The sequence below is a fragment of the Furipterus horrens genome, unplaced genomic scaffold (genome assembly GCF_987537825.1).
Source record: "Furipterus horrens unplaced genomic scaffold, mFurHor1.1.pri manual_scaffold_8, whole genome shotgun sequence".
Taxonomy (NCBI): Eukaryota; Metazoa; Chordata; class Mammalia; order Chiroptera; family Furipteridae; genus Furipterus; species Furipterus horrens.
The window spans coordinates 38,947,434-38,974,148 of record NW_028327178.1 but is presented as its reverse complement, the minus strand read 5'-3'; the positions used below and the strand labels follow the sequence as shown (position 1 = coordinate 38,974,148).

Here is a 26,715-nt window from a genome sequence, read left to right as displayed (position 1 = left end):
AAGACTTGTGTGTGAACCTAAATTTTCATTTCTCTGGCATAAATGTAAGGAGGATGACTGCTGGATTATAAGTTAAATATATGTTTAGTTTTTAAAGAACCTGACAATTGGTGTTGCCACTGTTTTTTTAATGTTAGCTGTCATGATACACATGTTAGAAATATCTCATTGTGGTCTTATTTGCATTTTCCTAATGGCTAGTGATGATGAACATCTTTTTAAGCATTTATTTGCCCTTTGTATTAGCCTCTTCAATGAAGAGAAGCTGTCAAGGTCACCTTGGAAGATCATGCAGGATGAGAGATTCTGTTGTTGCCATTTTTAGAAAATACAGTCCTGTATTGGTGGATCTTGAACTAGGCAGGATTTGAATAGGCAAGTAGCAAGGAAAGGCATTTTGAGTATATAATGTCACATATACCTTGTCATTGAGAAATTTTAGAGTGCAGCATTTTTATTTAGTCAAAAATGTATAACCAGAATAAAAGATACGGAGATATAAAGAACAGACCACACTAATTTCACATAGGAAAACCTCCTGAAAAGATCCTTTATTCATCTCTTTTTCCCCAAACTCACTCCCTCTGGTAATTACCCACATCTTTTTAACCTTCACTCTTTCTCTTCTTCTCTTCAGCCCTACACAGCAATCTGTTTCTCCCTTAATTTCTCCCAACCTCTTCCAATATCAATTCAGATAAATCAAGGATTGTATTGTAACAGTTCATCCTTTGAATGTTAGGGGAGGACCTAAGTCCCATATGATTTGCAAGGTAACCCAAAGGAAGGACAGGAATTTTACAAATCAAAAGAGATAAAAAAGGTACCGTAAGTTTTCATTGGATTTCAGTATATAGCAATGTATTTCTGTCTATATGCATTCAATTAAGTGCATTAATGAATTACTAACCTAACCCTTGCATGATAGCTTTAAAAAGAAAGTAACATTAACATGAACAAAGAAGCGCAACACCAAACAATAAGAAAGCAACACAATCTGTTCTGTTCTTCATTGGCCTACCATCCTTTTAAAATAGTAACAGTATGATAAAATCTGGCAAGAAGCCAGCCAAAATAATTTTAAATTACTTTTTAAATTATTTTAATTTGAAATTATTAACAATGATCTTTACTGTGCATTGAGATGTTCCTAGAAATAGAGATACATGTATATAATTTATAAATAAATAAATGTCAACAGTCAAAATGATTTAGAAGCCACTGGGCTAATGCATTGGTAGCACTGTTCTCTTCACCTCTCTTGCTTTGTCCTACCTGCCATTAGACTGCCCTTGTAAAGGTCAGGCTGCTGATTTGAGCTCCTACCCAGATCTCTTGAGTTCCTAAATTTCTCTGTTCTCTCTTCCCCCAAAGTACAGATGCTTGGAAAATATCTGGCCTTGGGTGTCAACTGAATGACTTGAGTTTGTTTTTCTTTGCCTCAATTCTGGATGGATTTCTGAGTTTAGTTCTCACATTCTAGTCCTTCCTCTCAACCTCCAAAGAGGCCAGAGACAATCTCCTAGGTTGAAAACATTCCATCACTTAGAGCTTGATGCCCACCTGCCTGTCCTATACCTGATACTCAGGAAAAAGCCTGGCAGTCTGTATGGATGGGAAAGAACAAAGAACAGGGCAGAGAGTGCCAATACCTGTAGTTCTAATGAGTCATTTATAATAACTTGCTCTGAGGATAAAATTCTTAAAATCCAAAGTTAAGAATAAAATTTATTTATATGTATTCTTAAATAATAATAATGCATTACTCAGTGGAAATACCAAGAACCTCTATAAAATATCAAGTGCCTTCCCAATAGAAAGATACATTTACAGTGATACATTTTGAGTCCCATACTCTGTTGATCTGTGAGTTCCTTCAAGACAGGGGTCATACCTCATCTTTGTTTCCCCGGGTCTAGCATTGAAAATAATACTTTGCATTATTTTTAAATACATATTGCTCCTACTTTTTAAGCATTTACTATGTACCAGTCTCTTGCTAAGCACATTACAAATACAGGGCGCGGCAAACTTAGGTTTACAGTTGTTTGTATGGAAAATAATACGATAATTGGGCACTCACTTAAGGCAATGAGCCACATGGAGCAGCCTCCTGCTTGGCACATCCCATGCTGCCCATCATGCCCCTAAGAAGCATCCTCTCCTGTCTCCAGACACAAGTGCATTTTATCCTGAAAAAGTCCATCCACTCTGTGGGTGTAATTAGAGTCCCATTGCACAGGTACAGAAAAGAAAACAAGTGGAATATGCTATAAGAGAAGCTGGCTTGATGAAAAAGTTCTCCAATTTGGGCTGCCACCTAAAAGACTTTGGAGATTTGAGTTTCACTCCAGTTGCCACAGATGATCACTACAACAGCCTGATAGTGAATCCTTACTCAGTGGGCCTGGCCAACCAGGAACTTGCTGAGGTAGTTAGTAGAGCAGTGTTGAGTGGCTACAGCTGTGTCAGAATGGGAGGAGACCACAGCCTGGCAATTGGTACCATTAGTGACCACACCTGGCACTACCCAGACCTTTGTGTGACTTGGGTTGATGCCTATGCTGACATCAGTGCCCCCCTCACCACTTTATCTGGATGTCTCCATGAACAGTCAGTTTCTTTCTCCTTAGAGAACTACAGGACAAGGTACCACATCTCCCAGAATTTTCCTGGACCAAACCTATATCTCTTTCCCAAGTATCATGTATATTGATCTAAGAGATGTAGACCCTCCTGAACATTTTCTTTTCTTTTAAAAAAAAATTATTTATTTATTTTTAGAGAAAGAGGAAGGGAGGGAGAAAGAGATGGAGAGAAATATCAATGTGTGGTTGCTTCTCGCGCACTTCCAACTAGGGACCTGGCCTGCAACCGAGGCATGTGCCCTGACTGGGAATTGAACCAGCAATCCTTTGGTTCTCAGGCTAGTGCTCAATTCACTGACCCACATCAGCCAGGGCTGAACATTTTATTTGAAAGAAGTATAATACCCAGTATTTTTCCATGAGAGACATAGGTAGTCTTGGTGTCCAGGAGTTCATGGAACAGACATTTGATCTGCTAATTGGCCAAAAACAAAGGCCAATACCTCTGAGTTTTTGATATTGATGCATTTGACCCTAAACTGGCTCCAGCCACAGGAACCACTGTTGTAGGGGGACTGACCTTTCGAGAAGACACATATCCAATATATTACTGAGGGAATACACAATACAGGGTTGCTGTCAACATTGGATCTTGTTGAAGTCAATCCTGATTTGGCCACTTCACAGGAAGAAGCGAAGGCTATAGCTGTTCTGGCAGTGGATGTGATTGCTTCAGGTTTTGATCAGACAAGGAAGGGAGGGCACAATGTCTGTGACCAACTGCCTACTCACAGTTTACCACATGAGTCAGAAAATAAAGAACATATGAGAATTTAGAAAATACTGTATACTAACACATGTTCATCACAATGGGCATTTCAGAGTTGTAAGTTGTTTGAGGGAACAGATACTACATGGTTACCTGGGTCAATAATGCCTTAATGAAAACATTTGCATATTCTCACAATTGTAGTTTCCTTCCCCTCTCCATTTTAGTGACCAGTGACACTAAATACTGTCAATGTATTTATTTTTTGCAGTTCACAGGGTATTAATATGTTGGAGTACTATGTAAACTTAAGTCATAAATAGCATGTATTACCTTGATAAAAAAGAAAAGAATATAATAATTAATAAACAAAAATATAAGAATAAACTCTGTTTGGCGTACTCATGACTATAAACCTACTTTTGCCCTACCTGTAATAATTTTATTATCCCTCTTTATGGTTGAAGAAACTAAGCTCAGAAGCCCAGTAACTTACCAAGGAACTTACTCCTAGTACATGGTTGAACTGGGATTTGAACCCAAGATTTTGTAATTTTGAAACCCTAACTCCTAATAACAATTCAATGCCAAGGACAAAAGAATTGGAGGGGTAGGAAGAGATATAAAAGCTTGCCACTGCTTTTCATGCCAGAAGTAAGGGCATGTTGCTACTTAGAAAATGTGACTTCCAGCCATGTTTCCAGCTAATTACAACTTCTTTGGCATTAAAGACACTGGCCATGACATCCTCAGACATAGGAAATCTCTTTCTAACATATGTCATAGAAAAAATAAGTTGTAGTGACACAGGTATAAAGTGAAAGAAAGAAAGAAATAGGAAACATGTACTTTTGAAAAGGTAGCTGAGGTTACTTTTCCTTGGGGAGTCTAGTTATTATTGCTGGCACATAAAATGAAGCTATTTGCAAATTCATATCTCTTAATTTGGCACAAGGTAGTAATTTAAAGGAAAAAACTATGGATGGAAAAAAATCACTGCTTACAACAGCACTCAGAACCAGAGTGATGCAATTTTCATTGCATGTCTCCTCAAGTTGGAGAATTCATTAGCACCTATGTAGTACTTAGGTAATTTGGGACAAAGCAAGTTGCAATATATAACCGTAAGTTCATTTTTCTTTGTAGTTCTAAATCTTCATTTTAGAAGTTTAAGTACACCAATTATTTCAATATTAAATATAGATATAAAATACTCATTTCAAGTTTTTTCTCTTTTAAGTCTTGATCAGTCATAAAATTTTCTAGGCAATAAATTCACAAAGGTTTATTCTACTACTGAAGTTAGTTTTAGCTATAAAAATTGGAAAATATACCATATTGCTGTTTTCTATTCAATTCTAAATACATTTAATTTACACTGATCTTTTAATGGTAGATAATGATTAAAGTAACTGATCGGCTCATGTTCTCACTTCACTAGCAACAAGAATGGGCCTTTTCAGCCTAATCTGTAATCAGGGGTAGATCTATAATCTAATTTCCATCAGTCTGATTTTTCCTCCTGAGGATTTGGAATTGAAACCCAATTCCAATCAGCTAAGTCTGCTTACTTGAGCTGAGTTGCTGCAAGGAGGACTTTTTTCTTCCCCATACACACTAAGAAGCAAAAGTAACAAAGGTAAAAATGAATTATCATACTGATAAATACCAGAGCAATGAGCTGAATTATGTCCCCCCACCAAAATTCATATGTTGAAATTCTAATTTCTAGTACCTATGAATGTAATTTTATTTAGAGGTATGGTCTTTAAAGGGGTAATTAAAATAAAGTAATTAGGGTGGATCCTAACCAATATGACTGGTGTCCTTATAAGACCAAGAAATTTGCCCTGGCTGGTGTGGTTCAGTGGTTTCAGTGCTGGCGTGAGAACCAAAGGATCACTGACTGGTTCAACTCCCAGTCAGAGCACATGCCTGGGTTGCATTTCGGGCTCCCAGTTGGTGTGTGCAAGAGGCAATCACACATTGATGTTTCTCTCCTTCTCTTTCTTCCTCCCTCCCCCTCTCTAAAAATAAATAAATAAATAAAATATTTTAAAAAGATAAGACCAAGAAATTTGGATATAGATATACACAGAGGGGAAAACAATGGGTGAAAATCACCATCCTCAAGCCAAGAAGAGAGGCCTGGACCAAGGAGAGAGGCCTGGGATGGATGCTTCCCTCATGGCTCTCAGAAGAAACCAACCCCTGCCAGACTTCTAGCCTACAGACCATGAGAAGATAAATATCTATTTTTTCAAGCCACCTCGTCTGTGGTACTTCGTTATGGCAGTCCTAGCTAACTAATACAACCATAAAAGATGTATCCTTTTTTGAGTTGCTTAAGATAGAATATCAACTCCTGAGAGCATAAGTATCAGAAGAGCAACAGAAACAAAGGAGATGGTAAAACAACTCTGTGTTACACCAGAAAAATCTGTTTCTCTCTTAAGGAGAGAAGAAGAAAGAATTCAGAAGGAAAGTTTGAAGCAGAAGAAATTTTGTGAGTGAAGGATCAAAGGAAATTTCTCAGGAATCACTGAAGGTATCCTGAGCAGTCAGTGCAGATTATATTGCTGTGATATAAACTCCAAAACCTTCAACAAAATCTACAACATATGGAAAGAGGAACCAGAGCCAGAGGTGACTACAAGAACATCAGCTCCCCCGTCCCTTAGCTAACTGTCCCTTACTCAGAAATCTGTAGAAATCTCATTGAAGCCTCCAGAGTACTAATGGATGTAAAATATGGTTTATGCCAAGATTACCTGAATCTCAAGCCCCAGAATATTTTAAGTGACTTTTGGATCTGCAAAGAAATAAATATGATGTAGACTTGCAGATAGATGCAGAAATGAAAGACCATGTACCCCAAGGAGAGGGGATGGGGGAGAGCGAGAGTAAAAATAACGAGGCTTTCTATTTCCTGGTTCTAATTTCTCATTTGGCCAGACTGAACCCCTTTTTCCTGAAATACCTATATCTATATATTTGTCTTAGGATACCATTATAGCACCCAAAATAAATCTCTGCCTTTCCTGTCTTAAAGTAGCTCAAGTTAGTTTCACTTGTGACCAAAATTATTTTAACTAAGATTTGCAATAATATACATATAAGGGACCATGAAAAATAAACAGCAAAACTGGGCTGATAACAGATGGGAAGTCTTCATTGTACCTGCTGCTATTTCAGGGAGGACATTTGATACTACAACAGAACAGTGAGTAATGGTACCTCTCGTTTTTCTAAACTAGTGTCCTGCAGACTAAATACCCCATACAGTGTTAGGCAGGGGCTTGAGAAGTATGCTATTATGCTATAAAAAAAGAGTGTTCTCAGGTCAAATATGTTTGGGAAATACAGACATGAAATAAATTGCTTCTGAACAATAGAGAAACTTTTATGTTTTTTAGAAGGAGAAAAGACAAGGTAGGTTATTAAAAGGAATTTAAAAAGTATCTCCTTAACAATAACAAATATACACGGAAATAGCTAAATAACAGAATCTATAATAATAATATTGAGTTAAGGATCAAAATGTAGTTCATCTCTAAGTCAGAATAATGTAATGATTAAACAGAGTTCTAGAGCTACGTTGTCAATATCTCTGTAAATATTTCCTCATCTCTAAATAGTAGCTACCTTATAATGTTTTATGAGAATTCAATTAGTTACTACATAAAAATTGTTCGGAAGTAGGAAGCACCCTAAAATATTAGCTGTTAAGAAGAAGCTATACTCCCAACACAATATTGAAGAGCAAAGTTGGAGTACTGATAGTACCCAACCTCAAGACTTACTATAAAATTACAGTAATTCAGAACAGTGAGGTATTGGCAAATGAATAAGCAAGTAGATTAATGGAAAGCAATAGAGAGCTAAATAGACTCATATAAATATAGTCAAGTGATATTTGACAAAGAAGCAAAGGCAATAGAATGGGACAAAAAATATTCTTTCCAACAGATGGTGCTGGAATCACTGGATATGTAAAAAATATATATATGAATCTAGACACAGAACTTACCCCTTCACAAAAATTAAATCAAAATAGATCATATACCTAAATGTAAAATGCAAAACCATAAAACTCCTAAAATATAATATAACACAAAACCTAGATGACCTTGGATATGCTGATGACTTTTTAAAGCTATACTGAGCATACAAGGAAGGACCCAAATAAACCAGAACTTATTTATTTTAAAAATGTGTATTTATTCTTATAGGTTTAAACTTCAGTCACCTTCAAATCACTCTTCATTTGATGCAATACACCTATCAAGACTTTTTTTTTTTTCCATTGCTCAAAACAGTTTTTGAACTCATCGATTTTGGTGCCTTTTAGTGCTTCTGCCATTTTTTGCTTCACCTCTTCCACATCGGCCAAATGTTTCCCTTTGAGGACTTTTTTTCACCTGGAGAAACAAAAATAAAGTTCACTCAGGGAGAGATTGGGTAAATAGGGAGAGTGGAGAACAGGGGTCATACCATTTTTGGTCAAAAACTGCTGAACACTCAGCACGGTGTGGGCAGGTGCACTCGAAAATCACCCATCATGAAATGTGCAAATAAGTCGAGTCTTCAAAAAAAATTCACTGAAGTTGAGCACAGCCTCTCACAACAAGCCAGCTGGTACATTGATAGAGATGGGTTACTAAAACACACGTAGCAGGAGAAGCCTGTATTACAAGGAGCCCACCCTCCTGAAAATAATTCTGGGTTTTTTTTGGGGGGGGGGGGTTCCCCCTCATAATTAACAAAAAATTACAATACATTTGAAGTGTACAATGTGAGGATTTCATTAAGACATGTAAAAGCATTTCCACCACCAAGTTAATTAACACATACATCACCTCACACGTCTACCTTTCTTTTTATTTTTTAAGTATATTTTATTGATTATATTGTTACAATAGTTCCCAATTTTTCCCCTTTGCTCCCCTACACCCAGCAACCCCCTCCCACAGCAACCCCTCCTCCAAGTCCATGCCCATGGGTTGCACATACAAGCTCTCCCGCTTCTCCCTTTCATATATTTTTCTTCTTCTTTTTTAAATAAATAAATAAATAAATAATTATTTAAACAATAAAAAATAACAATCCCTCCCTCTCAGACTTAAGACCCTTTATAATCTTATAAAGGACAATGGGCGAAGGTCTCGAGCTCCTCTGGCTGCTTCGAGCTGGACATGGTTGTCGTCTTACCTACCCGTGGATCAAGAAATCCCTAATAAGAGTGGGGGTGTGGAGGGGAGGATGGCCTTCCCAAATGGGGAAGGATTGTGGAGACTCCAGGTCAGTTGGCTGTTCCTGGAAAACGGCATGATTGGTTTAACTGGCCGGCATCCTTGTTGTATTCTGGGGGCAACAGATTTGGCAACAGGGTTAAAAGACATCATTCAATCCATAACCACTAGGTGACAAAAGTCGGGGATTAATTTTTCAATGTCCCACATTAGGGAGAAAAAAGGGCTTCTTTGGAGGAAGGTGTCCCAGGCACATCTCACCTGTCCAAAACCCTTTTGCCTGTTTTACTTAGTTTGGGCTGAGGGAAATATTTTAGGTTTCCCCCCCCTCTCAGACCTCTGGGCTCTTTCTGTCCAATCTATTAGGATAGAAAAAAGAAATCAATTTTAAAGTGAAGCCCACAGACCACCCCACACTTCACCAACCCAGTCACTTAGTTCAGCCAAACTGTTGAGTCTCAGGAGGCAGCGCTGCAGACGGGATTAAGTGAGGCCTATATGTATAGACAATCACTCAGGTAATGAGATCATAGGCTTATGTCCTTGGAAAACAGAAAACACACGTTAATTTATGTAACATAACCCACAAACAAGTCTCTAAATTTGTAAGGCCGTCTTATTGGAAAGACATCCAGTTGCAAGATATTTGACATTCTTCTTGCCTGTAATTAAACATCTTTGATGATACCACAGACATAGTTTAATTTTAAATGAAAACATATTTTAAATGAAAAGAAACTTTAAAGATGATTAGCTGCACTACTTTATAGTCTGCCACTGATCATTGTGATTTTCCTTGAATCACATTTTTTCTCCCTAAGATTACCCTCTTTGTCATTAAAGGGACCGCATTAAATCCATTTTTAATTTATCCTGTTCATTTGCATAAACACAAGAGCAGAAAATGATCACTTATGATATTTAGTTCTGCTTTGCTGGAACTTATGCAAGGAACATTTAGGGTGACCTTCAGTCTGCCCTTCAGGGCACAGAACCTGAGCCACATACCTGGCATTCAGCCTTGCCTGTACACACCAGTCTTTTTCAAGTCCTTCTGGTTTTCCATTCTGCCTTAAGGAACCTTCTAGCCATCTTTCAGGAAAACAACCTTCATTCCTTCCCTGGAAAGATTGCCGTGGACCGCACAACCAACCATGGTACCAGGCCCTTTATCTCATGGGGTTTTATTACCTTCAAAAGTCAATCCCAGTTCCTCAGGGCTTTTTGGTAACAAACAGAACTCAAGCATGTCTCCTTTAGGCATGACATTCCAGTCAAAGTCTTGGACAAAAACACCTCTATTAACAACTGGTCTTATTAGTTTTATGCAAAGAACCTTATGTCGTTACTTCTTTAGAATGCCAAACTCTGGAGGGATCAGATAGGGAGAAAAATATACAGTGTGAAGGAAAATCCTTGTCCTTCTAATATTCACTAAACTTGTATTTCCATTCTTTATATTTTCATTTTTTCCCCCACTAAAAAAATTTTTTTTGTTTTTCCATTACAGTTGTCCCACTTTTTTCCCCCTCTTGCTTCCCCACACCCTGCGCCCCCCTTTTCCCACAGTCAGTTCCTACCCAGTTGTCCATGTCTGTGGGTCACTTATACATGTTCTTTGACTAGACCCTTCCCCTTCTTACGCCCTTCTCTCCCCCCAGCCTCCCCGCTTGTTACTGTTAGTTTATTCCTTGTTTACATACGTCTGGTTCAATTTTGCTCATTTGTTTGTGTTGTTCATTAGTTTCCTGTAATAGGTGATAGCATAAGGTATTTTTCTTTCATCGCCTGGCTTATTTTGCTAAGCATAATTCTCTCTAATTCCATCCATGTTATTGCAAATGGTAGAAGTTCCTTCTTTTTTTCTGCTACATAGTACGCCATTGTGTAAAGGTACCACAGTTTTTTGATCCACTCACCTACAGATGGGCACTTAGGTTGTTTCCAGAACTTGGCTATTATAAATAGTGCTGCTATGAACATAGGGATGCATAGGTTCTTTTGAATTGATGTTTCAGGATTTTTCAGATATAATACTAGCAATGAAATTGCTGGTTCAAAAAGCAGTTCCATTTTTATTTTTTTGAAGAAATTCCAAACTGTTTTCCATAGTGGCTGCACCAGTCTGCATTCCCACCAGCAATGCACCAGGGTTCCCATTTCTCCGCATCCTCACCAGCACAAGTTGTTTGTTGATTTGTTGATGATGGCCATTCTGACAGGTGTGAGGTGATATCTCATTGTGGTTTTTATTTGCATCTCTCTGATGGCTAGTGATGTTGAGCATTCTTTTATATGTCTGTGGGCCCTCTGTATGTCTTCTTTGGAGAAGTGTTTGTTCATGTCCTTTGCCCATTTTTTAATGGGATTGTCTGTCTTCTTGGTGTTGAGTCATATAAGTTCTTTATACATTTTAGAGATCAATCCCTTGTCTGAGGTATCATTGGCAAATATGTTTTCCCATATGGTTGGTTCCCTTTACATCTTGCTGATGTTTTCTTTTGCTAAGAAGAAACTTTTTAGTTTGGTGTAGTCCCATTTGTTTATTCTTTCCCTTATTTCCCTTGTCTTAGGAGATATATCAGTGAAAATGTTGCTATGTGGGATATCTGAAATTTTCCTGCCTATGTTTTCCTCTAGGACTTTTATGGTGGCACAGCTTACATTTAAGTCTTTGATCCATTTTGAGTTTATTCTGGTGTATGGTGTAAGTTGGTGGTCTAGTTTCATTTTTTTGCATGTCCCTGTCCAGTTCTCCCAACACCATTTGTTGAAGAGGCTCTTTTCACTCCATTTGATGTTCCTTCCCCCTTTGTCAAATATTAGTTGACCATATAGACCTGGGTTTATTTATGGGCTCTCTATTCTGTTCCATTGATCTATATGTCTATTCTTATGCCAGTACCAGACTGTTTTGATTACCATGGCCTTGTAGTATAGTTTGATATCAGGTATTGTGATTCCTCCTACTGTGTTCTTCTTCCTCAAAATTGCTGTGGCTATTCAGGATCTTTTTTGATTCCATATAAATTTTTGAAGTATTTGTTCTAGGTCTGTTAAATATGTCATTGGTATTTTAATAGGGATTGCATTGAATCTGTACATTGCTTTGGATAGTATGGACATTTTAGTGATGTTGATTCTTCCCATCCATTAACATGGTATATGCTTTCATATATTTGTATCTTCCTTAATTTCTTTGTTCAGTGTTATGTAGTTTTCTGAGTACAGATCTTTTACCTCCTTGGGTAAGTTTATTCCTAAGTACTTTATTTTTCTTGTTGCTATGGTAAATGGAATTTTTCTTTTAGTTTCTATTTCTGAAATTTTATTGTAGGTGTACAGAAATGCCTTCGATTTCTGAATATTGACTTTGTACCCTTCTATTTTGCTGAATTAACTTATTAGGCCAAGTAGTTTTTTTGTGGGGTCTATAGGGTTTTCTATGTACACCATCATGTCATCTGCAAATAATGACAGTTTTACTTCCTCTTTTCCAATTTGGATGCCTTTTATTTCTCCTGCTTGTCTGATTACTGTGGCTAGAACTTCCAAGACTATGTTGAATAGAAGTGGAGAGAGTGGACATCCTTGTTTTGTTCCTGACCTCAGCAGGATGCTCTCAGTTTTTGCCCATTGAGTATGATGTTGGCTTCAGGTTTCTCATATATGGCCTTTATTATATTGAGGTATGCTCCCTCTGTTCCCATTTTGCTGAGAGTTTTCATCATAAATGGGTGTTGTACTTTATCAAATGCTTTATCAGCATCTATTGATATGATCATGTGATTTTTGTCTTTCATTTTGTTTATGTGGTATATTACGTTTATTGATTTGTGGACATTAAATCATCCTTGCATCCCTGGGATGAATCCCACTTGATTGTGGTGTATAATTTTTCTAATGTTTTGCTGGATCCTGTTTGCCAATATTTTGTTGAGGATTTTAGCATCTATGTTCATCAGCGATATTGAACTGTAGTTTTCTTTCTTTGTTGTGTCTTGACCTGGTTTTGGAATTAGGGTAATACTGGCTTCATAGAAAGACTTTGGGAGTCTTCCCTCTTCTTGGATTTTTTGGAATAATCTGAGGAGGATAGGAGTTATTTCTTTCCTAAATGTTTTGTAGAATTCACCTGTGAAGCCATCCGGTCCAGGGCTTTTGTGTGCTGGGAGTTTTTTGATTACTGCTTCAATTTCACTTGTTGTTATTGATCTGTTCAGGCTTTCTGCTTCTTCTTGATTCAGTTTTGGAAGGTTATATGTTTCCAGGAATTTGTCCATTTCCTCTGTGTTGTCAAATTGCTTGCCATACAGTTGTTTATAATAATTTCTAACAATCCTTTGTATTTCTGTGGTATCAGTTGTGATTTCTCCTCTTCCGTTTCTGATATTATTTATTTGGGTCCTCTATCTTTTTTTCTTGATGAGCCTGCTTAAAGGCTTGTCAATTTTGTTTATCTTTTCAAGGAACCAGCTCCTACTTTTGTTGATCTTTTGAATTGTTAGTTTAGTCTCTATGTCATTTAATTCTGCTCTTATCTTGATGATTTCCTTCCTTCTACTCGCTCTGGGCTTTGCTTGTTATTTTTGTTCTAGTTCTTGTAGCTGTAGGGTTAAATTTTTTATTAGAGAGTCTTCTATCTTTTTAGGTAGGCTTGTATTGCTATGAACTTTCCTCTCAGGACTGCTTTCACTTTATCCCATAGGTTTTGGGTTGTTGTGTGTTCATTATCATTCATTTCCAGACACTTCTTGATTTCTTCCTTGATGTCATTATTAATCCATTCATTATTTAATATCATGTTATTCATTCTCCATGAGTTTGAATGTTTTTGAGTTTTTTCCTTGAAGTTGATTTCCATTTTTAAGCCATTGTGATCTGAGAAGATGCTTGATATAATTTCAATTATCTTGAATTTGGTGAGGCTTGTTTTGTGTCCTACCATGTGGTCTATCTTTGAAAATGTTCCATGTGCACTTGAGAAGGATGTATATTTTGCTTCTTTGGGGTTAAAAGTTCTATATATATCAACTAAGTCCATTTGATCTAGAGTGTTGTTTAATGCCTCAATATCTCTGGTGTTTCTTTGCTTCGAAGATCTGTCCATGGTTGACAATGGGGTGTTAAAGTCCCGTACTAAGTGTGTTGCTCTCTACATCTTTCCTGGAGTCTTTCAAAATTTTTCTTACATATTTGGGTGCTCCTAAGTTGGGTGTATATATGTTTACAAGGGTTATATCTTCTTGATGGATTTTTCCCTTGAGTATTATGAAATGCCCTTCTTTGTCTCTTTTTATGGCCTTTCCTGTGAAATCTGTCTTGTCTGATATAAGTATTGCTACTCCAACTTTTTTTTCATGTCCATTTGCTTGAAATACTTTTTCCCATCCCTTCACTTTCAGTCTGTGTAGATATTTTGTTTTGAGGTGTGTCTCTTGTAGACAGCATATATATGAGTCATGCTTTCTAATTGATTCAGCTACCTTATGTCTTCTGATTGGAGCATTTAATCGATTTACATTTAAGGTTATTACCAATAGATACTTATTCATTGTCGTTTTCCCCCTTTGTACTTGGTTCCTCTCTGTCTCTCTCTGTTTCTTCATCTTCTTAAAGGAGACCCTTTAGCATCTCTTGCAATGCTGGTTTGGTGGAGAAGTATTCTTTTAGCCTTCTTTTGTCTTGGAAACTCCTTATTTCACCTTCCATTTTGAATGAGAGCCTTGCTGGGTAGAGTATTCTTGGTTGTAGGCCTTTGTTTTTCATTGCTTGGAATATTTTTTGCCATTCTGTTTTGTCTTGTAGTGTTTCTGCTGAAAATCTGATGATAGCCTTGTATGTTATTAATTGTTTCTCTCTTGCTGCTTTTAGGATTCTCTCTTTGTCTTTGAATGTTGCCATTTTAATTATGATGTGTCTTGAAGTGGTCCTGTTGGCGTTCCTCTTCATTGGGACTCTCTGTGCTTCCTGGACTTGTGTGTCTCTTTCTCTCCTCATGTTAGTGAAGTTTTCTGTCATTAGTTTCCCAAAGATGTTTTCTATCCCTTGCTTTTCTTCTCCTTCTGGAATTCCTGTGATACAGATATTATTACATTTCCTGTTGTCCTGCAGCTGTCTTAGAACCTCTTCATTTCTGTTCAGTCTTTTTTCATTTTGTTGCACTGTGTGGGAGTTTTTGTCTACATTGTCCTCCAGCTCACTGATCCAATCTTCTGCTTCCTCTAGCCTGCTTTTAATTCCTTCTACTGTCTTCTTCAATTCAGAGATTGTATTCTTCATTTCCTCCTGGCTCTTATTGGTAGCTTTTATGTCCTTTTTCATGCTGGTGTAATTCTCAGTAAGTTCCTTGTAGTTTTTCCGGAGTTCCTTGTTGTTTCCCTGGTGTGTTTGTAGTTTCCGCTGAGCTTATTGAGCTTCTCCATAATCCATGTTTTGAGTTCCATATCTGATAGTTTGTTCCCCCATATTTCATTTAGCACTCTTTCTGGCAATTCTACCTTTTCTTTCAATGGGGGGTTGTTTCTCTGTCTCTTCATTTTTGTGACTCTTAATATTTGTTGCTGCTTCTTATATTGATCTGCACTTCCTGTATCTGCACCTGATGGTGTCAGATTTTGTACCAGTCTGGCCCTAGGCAGCCTGTTGGAGACTTCCAGGGATCTACTGCCTTTGTCTTTCTCTTTTAGTTGTTAATCTATTCAATCTGTGATTAGCCATCAGGCTTAGGGACCAAAGGTGTGGCAGCATAATTTCTGTAGGCAGGGCTTTTGCTTCCCCTCAGGCTGATGCCACTCACCACTCAGAGAAGAATGGTCTGCCTGCAGTACTGGAGATGAGTCAGCACTGGGACCCAGTCGGCTGCTCTTCCAGTTCTCCCCTCAAAGCCACCATGCCAAACTTCCCCAAGCATCTCTAGTCCTCTCTGCCTTCCCTCTGCTTGAGCCAGGGTAAGTGGGGGCAAAAATATTTTCATATGTGATCCACTTAAGAGCTCTTTTTTTGCAGCTGTTTCTCTTTGGCTAACAAGAAACTCTGTGGCTTTTTGTTTTTCACAGCTGGATACTATTTTACTTTCCACTCTGTTGCTGTATGCTGGGAAGCCCAGCTGGGGGTTTCAACCCTGCCCTTCTCAGGGGGAACCCCCAGCTGCTGAGCTGTTTCTCAGTCCCTTTAGCTGCCACCCATGGGAGCCCAGCCAGCCCTTCCACATATCCGCACTCTCTACCAGTCATATTATGATGTAGCGGCCTTTTCTGTCTCTCCGTGGTTATAAGAACTCTCCAGCTAGTGTTTGGTTGGTTATTCCAGATGATTTCTCCAAAATTAAGTTGTAAATCCAGACTTGTCCTGGGAGGATGTTAGTGTAGCTTCCACTTACTCCTCCACCGTCTTGGATCTCCTAGCTTTCTTTTTATTGTTATTGTTTTGGGTAAGAACATTGTTTCTTAGCAAGTTTCAATTACACAATACAGAATTATCAACTATAGTTTTCATGTTCTGTCTTATATCCTCAGACTTTATTCATCTTACAGCTAGCTGGAAGTATTTACCCTTTTATAAGCCTCTCTTATTTTCCCAGTCCCCTAGTCCCTGGAAACCACCATTCCACTCTCTATGTATCCTTTTTTTTTTTTTAATTCCCATGTTATGCCATGCAGTACTTGTTATCTGGTTTACTTCAGTTAGCATACTCCTCTCCACTTTTACTCATGTTGTTGCAAATGACATAATTTCCTTCTTTCTCATGGCTGAATAATACTCCATTGTATGTGTGTGTTTGTGTGTTTGTATGTGTGTGTATCCACACACATGTATGTATATTATAGTTCATTGGGATATAGAGTTCATTGGAGAACACTTAGGTTGTTCTATACCTTGGCTATTGTGAATATGCTGCAATGAACATAGGAGTATAAATATCTTTTTTGAGATATATTTCATTTCTTTTGGATATAAATACTCAAGGGCAGGACTGCTGGATCATATAGTAGTTCAAATTATAATTTCTTGAGGAACTTCTATACTGTTTTCCATATTGGATATATCAGTTTACCTTCCTACCAACTGTGTACAAGGGTTTCCTTTTCTCCACATCTTGTTTTTACCTCTTCTCTTTTTTATAATAGCTGTCCTAACAGGTATGAGGTGATATCTCATTTCTGTTATGATTAGTTATGTTGAACTCTTTTTCATGTACCTGTTGGCCATTTGTATGTCTTTTTAAAGAAAAATGTCTATACAGGTCCTTTGCTCATTTTTTATCTGGTCTTTTTTTTTTTTTTGCTATGAGTTGTATGAGTTCCTTGGATATTTTGAATATTAACCACTTAGCAGATATGTTGTTTGCTAATATTTTATCCCATTATATATGTTGCCTTTTCACTTTGTTGATGGTTTTTTTTTTGTTGTTGTTGTGCAGAGATTTTTAGTTTGATGTTGTCCTACTTCTTTATTTTTGCTTTGTTTCCTTCCCTTTTGTGTCAAATCCAAAAAAAATCATTGCCAAGACCAGTGTCAAGGAGCTTGCCCCCCATTTGTTCTTCTAGGAATTTTATAGTTTCAGGCCTTTTGTTTAAGTCTTCAATACATTTAGGGTTGATTTTTGTACACGGTTTAAGATAGTGGTCTGTTTTCATTTTTTTTCATGTGGCTGTCCAGTTTTCCCAATACGATTTATTGAAACTCTCCTTTCCCCATTGTATATTCTCAGCTCTACTGTAGAAAATTAATTGGTCATATATGCTTAGATTTATTTCTGGGCTCTCTTTCTATTTTGTTCCATTGATCTATGTGTTTGTTTTTATGCTGATACCACAGTTTAAATTACCCTAGCTTTGTAATATAGTTTGAGATCACAGCATGTGTGATGTCTCCACTTTGTTCTTTCTCAAGATTACATTAGCAACTCAGGGTCTTTTGTCATCCCATGTAAATTTTAGAATTGCTTGTTCAATTTCTGTGAAAAAATGCCATTGAAATTCTGATAGGAATTAGCATTGAATCTGTAGATCACTTTGGGTACTATGGACATTTTAACAATATTAGCTTTCCTATCCATTAACATAGGATATCTTTTCATTTACTTGGTTCTTGTGTCTTCTTCAATTTCTTTCATCCATGTTTTATACTTTTTAGTGTACACACTTTTGACCTCCTTGGTTAAATTTATTCCTGAGTGTTTTATTCTTTTGATACAGTTGTAAATGAGATTATTTCCTTAATTTGCCTTTCTTTTGGTTTTCTGTTTGTGTTTAAAAATGCATCTGATTTTTGTATATTGATTTTATATCTTGAAACTTTACTAAATTCATTTATTCTAACACTTTTTTTGTGGAGACTTGAAGGTTTTCTACATATAATATGATGCCATCTGCAGACAATTTTACTTCTTCCTGATTTTGATGTCTTTTCTTTCTTTCTCTTCCCTAATGCTCTGGCTAGGACTTCCAGTACTATGTTGAATGAAAGTCATGAGAGTGGGCACCCTTGTCTTGTTCTTAAACTTAGAAGACAACCATTTAGCTTTTCACCATTGAGTATGATGTTAGCTGTGGACTTGTCATATAGAACCAATTTTATTTTGAGGTACATTCTTTCTACCTTAATTTGATGAGAGCTTTTATCATGAAAGGTTGTTGAATTCTGTCAAATGCTTTTTCTACATTTATTTGATGATCATATTGTTTTTATCATTTGTTTTGCTTATGTGGTATATTGCATTTATTGATTTGCATATGTTGAACCATTCTTGTATCCCAAAAATAATCGTACCTCATCATGGTGTATAAATCTTTTAATGTACTGCTAAAGTCAGTTTGCTAATATTTTTTGAGGATTTCTGCATCTATGTTCTTCAGGGATATTGGCCTATAATTTTATTTTCTTGTACTATCTTTTCTGGCTTTTGTATCGAGATAATGCTGGCCTCATAAAATGAGTTTGAAAGTATTCCCTCCTCTCCAATTTTGTAAAAGAGTTGAAGAAAGATAGGTATTAATTCTTCTTTCAGTGTTTGGTAGAATTCACTATTGAAGCCACATGGTCAAACTCCAGAGCTTTTCTTTGTTGGGAGGTTTTTGCTTATGGAGTCAATTACCTTACTAGAATTGATTTGTTCAGATTTTCTATTTCTTCATGATTCAGTCTTGATAGGTTATGTTTCTAAGAATTTGTCCATTTCTTCTAGGTTACATCTTTGTTGATATATAATTGTTCACAGTAGTTTCTTATGGTCCTTAACATTTCTGTGTTACATGTCTCCTCTTTTATTTCCAATTTTATTTATTTGAGTGTTCTCCTTTTTTCCTCTAGTCTAGCTAAAGGTGTATAAATTTTTTAATCTTTAAAGAAACAGTTTAGTTGCATTGATCTTTTTTATTGTCTTTTTAGTTTCTATTTATTTCTGCTTTGATCTTTGTTATTTCTTTCTATTAATTTTGGATTTTGTTCTTTTTCTAGTTTCTTAAGAAGAAAAATTAGGTTATTTGAAAAGTTAGGTTCTTTTAATGCAGACATTTATTATATAAACTTCCCCTTTAGAACTGCTTTTGCTGCATCCTGTAAGTTTTGGTGTGCTGCATTTCTGTTTTTATTTGTTTCATGATTTTAAAATTTACCCGTTTCATTCCTTATTTGACCCACTGGTTGTTAAGGGTGTGTTATTAAATGTCCACACATTTGTGAATTTTCTGTCTTATTTCCTTTTATTGATATCTGGTTTCATAGCATTGTGATCAGAAAAGATAATGTTATTTTAATCTTCTTACATTTTTAAGGTTTGTGTTGTGACTTACATATGATCTATCCTGACAAATGCTCATGTGCACTTGAAAATAATGTGTATTCTGCTGCTGGATGGTATATCCTATGTATGTTTGTTAGGTACATCCAGTCTAATATGGATAGAATATTCTGTATATGTGTGCTAGGTCCATTTGGACAAATGTATACAGTCCAAATGTTCCCTTGTCTGATGATGTATCCATTGTTGAAAGCAGGGTATTGAACTATCCCCCTCTTTATTTTTCATCAGTGAGGAATGTTATTGGGAGTGGGACTGAGGTTTAAGAAAAGTAAACCATAAACTTTTAGAACTAAAAAGGACCCTGGAGAATATCTAGCCCATAACCCTCATTTTATAGACAGGGAAACAAATGCTTAAAGAAAAGAATACATTTTCCAAGGTCACTAAGTCAAATAGAGTTTGGCTCAATTCATGCAATATATATATTGAATGCTGACTCTATGCCAGGCAGACCCTATGCTAGGTGTTGGATGTATAGTGGGGAAAAAGGCAGAGATAGGCTCTGACCTCACTGAGTTTATTTTTAGTTAAGACATAACCAAGATGTAATATTTTATTGCTTTCAGGTATACAGCATAATGATTCTATATACATATATATTATGAAATGGTCACCACAATAAATCTCATCAACACCCATTACCACACAGTTACAAAATATTTTCTTATAATAAGAACTTTCAAGATCTACTCTCTTAGCAACTTTCAAATACACAGCACAATATATAGCTTTTTAGTTTGATGTGATCCCACTGTTTTTTTCCTTATTTTGTTGCCTTTGCCTTTGATGGCAAATCCAAAAAAATCATCACCAATACCAATGTCAAGCAGCTTACTGCCAATATTTTCTTCTAGGAGTGTTATGGTTTTAGGACTTACTTTCAAGTCTTTAATCCATTTTGAGCTGTTTTTTACGTGTGGTATAAACAGTGGTCCAATTTCATTCTTTTGCACTATTTATTGAATAGACTATCCTTTCCCCATTATACATTCTTTGCTCTTTTGTCATAAACTTATTAACTATATATGCATGAATTCCCCTGCTATTATTGTATTGCACTCTCTCCCTTCAAAAGTGTTATTTGGATTATGTATTTAAGTTCTCCAATGTTGAGTCATAAATTTTGACAGTTGTTAGATCCTCTTGATGAATTGACCCCTTTATCATTACATAATGACCTTTTTTGTCTCTTACAGTTTTTTGGCTTGAAGTCTATTTTGTCTAAGTATAGCAGCCCCTGCTTTCTTTTATTTTCCATTTGCATAAAATATCTTTTTTCACCCCTTCACTTTCAGTCTATTTGTGTGCCCTTAAAACTAAGGTGAGTCTTTTGTAGGCAGCATATACTTGGGTCTTTTTTTTTTTTTTTTTTTTATCCATTTGCTCACTCTGTATCTTTTGATTGGAGACTTTAGTTCATTTACAGTTAAGTAATTTTTGATAAGTGTGGACTCAGTTTTGTCATTTTGTTATGTGTTTTCTAGTTATTTTATAATTCTTTTGTTATTTTCTTTTTCTCTTAGTTCCTTTATGATTTGGGGATTTCTGTAGTAATATGCTTAGATTCCTTCCTCTTAATCTTTGTATCTATCATAGGTTTTTTGCTTTGCAGTTACCATGAGGCTTACATAACACATCTTATAGTTATAATAGCCTATTTTAAATTGTTAACAACTTAATTTCAAACACATACTAAAGCTCCATATTTTATTCTCCCTCGACTAACATTTTGATTTTGATATTATAATTTACACCTTTTTACCTTCTGCATCCATAACAAATTGTTATAGTAATTTTTAATACTTTTGTCTTTTAACTATCTTGCTAGTTTCTTAAGTGATTTACCCACCAGCATTACAATATTTGAGCATTCTGAACTTAACTATATATCTACCTCACAAATGTTAGTATGTTGTGTTTTTATCATTTACTTCAAAATACTTCCTATCATCTCATTTTATTTCATCATAATTACAAGTGTATAATTTAGTTTAACAATATTTGGGGATATTTTGAATATTATTGTTTATTGACTTCTAATTTTATTCCATCTTGGATAGAAGACATACTTTGTATGACTCGAATCTGTTTAAATTTGATACTTTTTTAGAAACCAGACTATGGCCTAACTTGGTAAATGTTCCATTTACACTTGAAGAAAATGTGCATTCAGTTGTTTTCAGGCCAAGTGATCTACAAATGTCAATTATGTCAAGTAGGTTGACAGTGTAAAGTCTTCTGCATTTTTATTGATTTCCTGTGTACTTATCCTAACAATTATTGAGAAAGAGTGTTGACATCTCCAGATACAATTATAAAATATATTTATGAATTTGTTCTGTTCTCCTTTCAGTTCTATCAGCTTTGCTTCACATATTTTTTGTTTATATGATTAGATACATAAATATGTAGGACTATTAAGTTTCCTTGGTGAATTAACCCCTTTATCATTTTGAAATGACCCTTTTTGTCCTTAGTAATATTCTCTTATCTAATACCTATTTTGTCTAATATTATATAGCCACTCCAGAAGTCTTTTGATTAGACTTATCATGGCATATCTTTTTTGATCCTTTTACTTTTAACCTATATCGGTTTTTATATTTAAAGTATGCTTATTAAAGGCAGCACAGAGTTGGGTTTTGCATTTTTATCCAATCTTACAATCTCCACTAGACCACTAAACTCTGCCTGGGTTACCCCTCTCTTCACCACAGCCTGGAAATTTTCTTTAGGCAGTACGTCGAGGTAATTGCAGGGCTTACCTTGTTTATTTACTCTCTCTTGAAGAGAAAACTGTTCTTTGTTAACTGATGTGCAATGTCTTGAAAACTATTGTTTCATACATTTTGTCCTTGTTTTTTCAGGTACTAAGATAAATCTGATTTTTACAGCTCCATCTGGGCTGCAAGCAGAAGTCTTAATGCTTCACTCTTTTTTTGAAAAATATGCTTTAGTGATTATGCTGTTACAGTTGTCCCAATTTTTCCCTTCGTTCCCCTCCACCCAGTGACCCCTCTTCCTCCATTTGTGCCCCCCTTAGTCCATGCCCATTGGTTGTGCATATGGTTCTTCTCAACATCTTCCTATCTACTCCACTCCCTCCTACTATGCTTCTTAATTCCTGCACCATCTCCCTCCCTTTCCCCTCTTCCCCCTCCCTGCTGACCTCCCCCCATAATGTTCCCCATACCTATAATTCTTTCCCCACTCTCATTGCCTACTTAGTTTGCCTTTGTTTCAGTTCCCTAGCTTCTGTTGTTGGTTGTTATGATACAGTTTTCATTTTAATGTTCATAGTTTTGATCCTCTTCCTCCTAAACAAGTCCCTTTAACATTTCATATAACAGTGGTTTGGATCTGATGAACTCCTTCAGTTTTACATTGTCCTGGAAGCACTTTCTCTGCCCTTCTATTCTGAATGACAGCTTCGCTGGATATATTAATCATGGTTGTAGGTTTTTGCTTTTCCTCGCTTTGAATATTTCTTGCCAGTCCCTTCTTGCCTGCAGAGTTTCTTTTGAGAAATCAGCTGATAGTCTAATTGGGACCCCTTCATACATAATTCTCTTCTTCTCTCTTGCTGCTTTTAAAATTCTTTCTTTATCCTTAATTTTTGACATTTTGATTATAATGTGTCTTGATGTGGTTCTTCCTGGGTCCAGTTTTTTTGGAACTCTCTGTGCTTCCTGGACCTGTAAGTCTATTTCCTTCCCCAAGTTAGGGAAGTTCTGCTTCATTATTTTTTCACATAAATTTTCAATTTCTAGTCCTTCTTCTTCACCTTCTGGCAACCCTATGATTCGGATGTTGGCTGACTTATAGCTGTCCCATAGGTTTCTGAGCCTCTCCTCATTTTCTTCACTTTTTGTTTCCTCTTTCTGCACTGGTTGACTGTTTGTTCCTTCCCTATGTTCCGATTTGTTGATTTGATCCCTGGTTTTCTTGCCCTCACCACTACTTTTGTATGTGTTTTTGTTCATTTCAGGAGGAGTAGCCTTCATTCCTTCCCTGTCTTGTTTAAGATCTTCTGTTAGGTCTGTAAGCATTCGTATAATCAAAGCTCTGAACTGTGTCTCAGAAAGATTCCTATCTGCTGAGCCGTTAGATTAGATATTTGCTGGCTGGTCAGCTGCATCAGCGGGATCTCTATAATGATCCGTGCCATTCTGACAGTTTTGTGTTTATCTTTGCTTCCTGGGTGGGGCTGTCACACCTCCTACGCTATAGGGGGTGGAGCCCCATGCACTCATCACAACCAGGTGACCCATCTCACCATGCTGTGGCGTTTTTTGTGAGGGTGGGGGTCCAAGATGGATTCCTGCTGTTTACTCTCTGCTGAGAGACTGGGAGCCTCCTCCTTTGTCCTCACATCCTCCAGCCCTCACAGTCTGAGGCAATGGGGGTCTGCCTTCCCTGGCACTGGAATCACGAGCTGATAGGTCTGGTCTACAGCCAGGGGTGCTCTCAAGGCATGTCACCTCCCCTTAAATATGGATCTCTGTGCTTATGGCCATCCCGCCGCCATCACCACCAACACAGTTTGACCTCTCTGCCCCGGCTTCACCCCTCCTACCTGTCTGGATGAGCACCACTTCTTTATAACTTCATATGTTGGACTTCCATGTAGCTTTATTTTCTGGAACTTCTAGTTATTTCTGGTTTTACGGTAGTTGTATTCCTCCTTAGTTGTGGAGGGATATGGAGCATGTCACTCTAGGCCTCCATCTTGGCTGGAAGTCTCGAGTTAATGCTTCACTCTTAATGTTAAAGTGCCTGCAACCTTCTTCAAGGAAATATTCTTGGGTTACTAGAGCCACTTCTTTTGAGTGGCTGAGAGTGCTTGGAAGTTTACAAGTCCCTGGAGCAGCCAGTAGCCAGTGACTAGTTCAGAAGTATAAAAGCCTAGTTCCTTTGCCTCGAAGTATGATAATCTCATTGTTTGTAATTTATGCTCTGGAGTTCCCTGGGATCAGGCTGATACTGAACTCGTACCCTCGCTTTTCTTATCCTCCTTTCTGGTCCTGCTTTTCTTACTCCATTACTGGTTTCATATTAGAGTAAATTTCTAATAAATCGCTTTCACCTGAATCCATAGGTCAGCATCAGCTTTTGGAGGATGGAATTTAAAATTAGCTTGCATTTTAAAATTGCTCTTTTGTAAAATGTCTCCTTGATTGATCTATTTTGCTTTTGTTTTTACATTTTTTGAATTGTTTGCTTGTCCAAAAGAAATTTAGGACAAAAGTATTGAGCTAAATAGATGCTTAGAATATGTTTAATTCAACTCCCTCATTTAATAAATGAAGCAAGTGAGGCTTAGGATTTTAATTAAATAACTAATCCATGTTTGCATACCCTAAGAGTAACTGAGAAAAGCTCAAAATGAGGTTTCCTGATTTGGGCTTATTCCGGTAAAACATGCTCTTAATTTCATAGTGATCAGGTTTCATTAACTGTTGGACAGAATGTTGCAAACCCTTACTTATGAATATCAGCAGATACAAATGTGCACACTTTCTGCATATGCAAGTTTGTACTTGTAACAGTTCAGAGAAGGAAAACTCTGACTCCAAAAACCTCCGCTGCCTTGCGGCATACCTCTTCAGGGGAAAGGCTAAGGGAGTAAACCCCGACAGAAAATCCGGAGCCGGAGTCCCTAAGGCGGTTTGACCTTGTAGTCAACACCGGCAACTCCTGCGGCGCACCTGAAGCCAAGCTGTATTGACTCCGTCTTTCCCTTGGACCCTTCAGCTGCGAAGAGAGGGGGGGTCTGCTGCATGGGCAACAGCAGACCCTCCATATCACCCTGCCCAGGCTCTGTAGCTTCAGCGTCATCGCAAGATGTCGATTCAACACGGGAGGAGACAGATACCATGTCACTCCCGAGTCGGACTGCACAGCCATTCTCGGCGGTGCAGATAGACTCTTAAGAAGCTACACCATCGTCTCTCGAGACGGACGGCTGCCGACTTGTAACAGTTTGATCACCTTCCTCATTTTATGATGTTTGAACATTAACCCTTGGTGAGTGAATTTAGCACCTGCATTAAAAAAAAAAATCTTTTAAATTTAAATCTAATACCAAAACCAGTCACTCCTTCCTAGTTCTGTCTCTCTCTCTCTCTCTCTCTCACTCTCCTTTCACCTTCTCTCTTTCTCTTTCCTTCCCTCAGTCATAGGCAATGTGATTTTGAAGTAAAAATCACAGCGTCTTTAGAGCTTACTGGTGTGCAATAACCCTATATAGTGCTGTGGCCTTGAGACTGGTGGCTACATTAAATTTTAAGTGAAGAGGAGTGGAGATATGCATACTTCTAGATTCCATGTTTTCATATTTCTTAATTTACTCTTACTTTGTAGCATATCCTTCAGAAGTTTATTAATTTTACATTCTGGTAGATTTCCTCAACTTTACTTTCCAATTCATGTTGACTTTATTTCTGCTATCATATTTTTACTTTCCAAAATTTATTTCTTCTCCAATTTTTTTTTCAAGGATAATTTACATTTACTTGCTGATGACCTAGTAAATATACTACAAACATAGCAGAAGTTAAAGAGTCTGTCAGGTGAAGCCATTTCATAACAACAACTAAAAGTAGTCCATAAGGAGTGACCAGAGCATTATCTCAGGCTGAGGCCTTGGCTCTGGGTAAACAGCTGGGGGATGGACCTGGTCCTTCTGGCCTTGAGGATAGCTCTGAGTAAGGAGTTCTCATACTTGTGCTTGATGTGTTTCCACAGCTTCCCATGGTTGACCTGTTTGGAGATTGTGTCCATGACTTAATCGAAGGTGCACTCGAAGAACGGGGTGCCCACGATGGTGGTAAGGGTGAAGGTGGACGTTCTGCAGCATCACAAGGAATACAACCTCCTAGTTAAGGTTGGAGCCACCACATTTCTCCCAAAAGTTCCACTTTTAGATAGCCTTCTCTCCATATTTTATGTATTTAGTATCTTCTGTTTCTTTGACGATATTAGCTTAAGTGGAGTTTATTATTATTCTACTCCTTATATTGACTATTTTCTGTAGATTCTTTTTATCTATTGGTTTATTTTTGACTCTTTTATGTTAGGTACTCTCCATATCTTAGAATGAAGCACAAAAATGCTGATTTGAAACTCTGTGTGCCTAGATGGGATTTATTTATTTATATTGGTGTGATGTTGACTGGTAGGCTTAATATTAGACTAGGATTTCTCATCTTTGGCCCTATTGACATCTTGAATTGGATAATTATTTGGGTGGGGGAAAGGAGAGGAGAGGATGTGTTGTCCTGGGTATTTTGAGACGCT

General features: G+C 37.1%; 2 pseudogenes; one reads left to right on the top strand and one right to left on the bottom strand.

Moving 5' to 3' along the window:
* Nucleotides 1-2,141: 2,141 nt before the first annotated feature.
* LOC150002767 (arginase-2, mitochondrial-like) lies at nucleotides 2,142-3,425 on the top strand (annotated as a pseudogene).
* Nucleotides 3,426-26,043: 22,618 nt separating this feature from the next.
* On the bottom strand, nucleotides 26,044-26,358 carry LOC150002766 (cytochrome b-c1 complex subunit 9 pseudogene; annotated as a pseudogene).
* Nucleotides 26,359-26,715: the final 357 nt, after the last annotated feature.